The sequence below is a fragment of the Nothoprocta perdicaria genome, unplaced genomic scaffold, assembly GCF_003342845.1.
Source record: "Nothoprocta perdicaria isolate Ctin4 unplaced genomic scaffold, notPer1 scaffold_262, whole genome shotgun sequence".
In the NCBI taxonomy this organism is placed as follows: Eukaryota; Metazoa; Chordata; class Aves; order Tinamiformes; family Tinamidae; genus Nothoprocta; species Nothoprocta perdicaria.
The window spans coordinates 755,944-758,683 of record NW_020455491.1 but is presented as its reverse complement, the minus strand read 5'-3'; positions in this window follow the sequence as shown (position 1 = coordinate 758,683).

Here is a 2,740-nt window from a genome sequence, read left to right as displayed (position 1 = left end):
GGCCGCGCAGCCCCGCGCCGCAGGTGAGCGCGGGCACCGGGGCTGCAGCTCGGAGCTGCCGCGGGGGAGGCGCCGCTGCGGGGGCAGGTCGGGGCGCTCCGGAGGAGCCTGCGGGGAGAGTTGGTGCAGGGAGGCGCTCGGAGCTGCTGCAGTGCGTGCCGGAGGGCACGGGGGGATGCTTGGGGAGGGGGCGCTCTGGCCGGGGCTCTGCCCGGTGCTCCGGGCGCTGCAGTGTGCGCTGGGCGGGAGGCGCGCCTGGCTGCGCCCCGGCTCCTCGGGGGATGCTTGGGGAGCTCCGCAGGCTGYGCCCTCGGGGGCTCAGCCGGCCCTGGAGCTGGGGATGCGCGGGGACGGGGTTCCTGCCGGAGCAGCCCGAGGGGCTGGGGCCGAGCGCGGCTGGGCAGAGGGCAGGAAGGCTCCGGTGGCCGGGGCGCTCCGGGTGTCACGATGCGGGGGCCGCGCAGAGCCCGCGGGGCCGCGCGGTGGGAGCCGCGTGCCCCGAGCAGCGAGGCGCGTTCGCCCCCACACCGCCAGGCTCAACCTCCCCAGCTGCCGAGACGCCGCCTAAACACGGCGCAAGCCCCCAGCCCGGCCTCCCCAGTGCCAGCGCTTGCATCCACCTCCCCCGGCTTCCTCACAAACTTTTCGGGGGAGAGAAACTCTTGGAGCTTTTATTTTTTTTCCTTCAATTTCCAGCGCGGGTGGCGGCCGGGCTCCTTGTCGCCTTTCTTTGCCCAGGCTCCGCTGCCATGTCCTGGCACYGCTTCCATGCCAGCACCGCTGGGCCGGGCACGTGGAACTCGAGGGAAGCCTTTCCTTTACCTGGGCACTCAAAGAGTGATTAAATATTGTACATATGTGGGGTCCAAATGAAAGTGATAAGTACCTGAATATGAGACATCTGCTCTCCGAGGAGAGCCACCACACTGAAGGGCAGAGAAAAGACTAAKAAAAAACAGTTCAGTATTTGCTGTTATTCCTGCTTGGCCATCTTCCCTGTGCTCTGCATTCAGTTAGGGATAAACTTAATGAAAAGGTAGGATACCTTAAACAGGAACTCCAAGTGATATCTCAGAGGAGATAAATCTGAGGTTATGATCTATGAGTGATAATTACTTGCTTTCATAGTAAGGTTTCAAGAAAAATATTCTGATGAAAGGACAAACAGAGAGATTAGTCAGCAAACAAATGTGAAAAAACATTTGAAAAAACACCAGTTAGCAGATTTGTTAATGTAGTTCTGAAGCCAAGCAGGAGGCGGGGAGATAACCCTGCTGCCTTGTCCATGCCTCTGTGGCCCTTGCCCTTCTCCAGTGTGAGACTTTCCAAGATATCCGCAGACAGAATTAGTGACTTAAATCCCTGCCGTCCTTCCCAGTCCGCTGACGCTGGGTTGGGGTGTGAGGGAGTCAGTGTGAGGGGAGGCTCGTTGCCGCCTTGGGGAAAGTTGGGTTGGAGCCACAAGCCAGGGCCACCCTCCATGGGAACCGAGCTGGCAGGGCACATGTGCCAGCCGTGTGGTGTGGCTGTCCTGGGATCCCGAGGGAAGGGCTTTCTAAAGCCCTTGAGCACCCTGGCCAGCCGGAGCAGCTTGTTCCTAGTGCCTTCACCTGCTTCCAGGCATCCATYACAGGAGCTCTCCCCTTGTTACAAAACAAGCTATTAAACTTGGTACTCCTGCATCTTCCCTTGTTCCTCATCTTATTTAATTACCCCCTAGACCTTCATTTGTGGGAAGCCATAGTGATGGTGCCACCATTAAACAGTGCCCGCTGTCCCCTGACATGGCTGTGCTTCAGGAGTGGTTTAATCTCAAAATATCACCTAAATCCAGAGCATTTTTGAGATTCYGTAAAACAAATGGTATAAGTTCATCAACAAGCCTCAACTCCCCCTGCAGTTTTAGAGCCATCGTATGTTGTGGAAGTTGCATTTTTATCACAAGTGGTTATGGATCAAAGCTTGGTTCTTTTCAAGGAAGCTGTTGAAATAGCACCTAGATGAGCTTGGCCCCCTTTGTTAAAAAAGTAAATAGCCCAAGTTGTTGTTTTTGTCCACTAGATGCATAATATGACAGCAGGGTGAGCACGACACATCATTGTTCCAGACCAGCAAGACACATAGTTCAGTAAATATCGCATGATTTCTAAACTCTGATTCATACATGCTAACCGGTCTTTAACTTGGGGCAGGAATCCCTAACTGCACAGATTCCCACACTGCCTGGGTTAAGGAAAAAAAAAGTAATGCAAAGGCCAGATGCAAATAACTCCTTTTAATCCATATTTATTTTAGGCCTTAGTGCAATTATATTTCCAGTCCCTTGTACTGCCAACAGTAGTGACTTGGTTGCCTCCGTTTTTGAGCTGGATCTGTGCGCGTTTGCGCGTGGGCCGGGGCCCTGGTGCTGCTTTTGGGCCGGGCTCAGTGCATTAGGAAACACAAGGCCCATGTGACGGCCTCGCCGCGGCCCCGCAACCCCATGGGTTTTCAGCCCATTACATCAYTTGCTCCTGCCCGGTTCATATCAGGGTTAGAAATGGAAATAAAAACTGAAACAGAACACTGATAAGTAGTAATAGGGACATGCATTTCTTTATAAAATAGTAGAAGTCTCCTCCTTTCTTTTTTAATGCGCGTGAGGGGGATGTTTCCCTGGAGAAACGTTACTGGCCACCACGCACGTGGTTCAGAGCTGCCCAAATTGTGTCTGTCATGTGAAAGATGTCCTGGAAGAGGA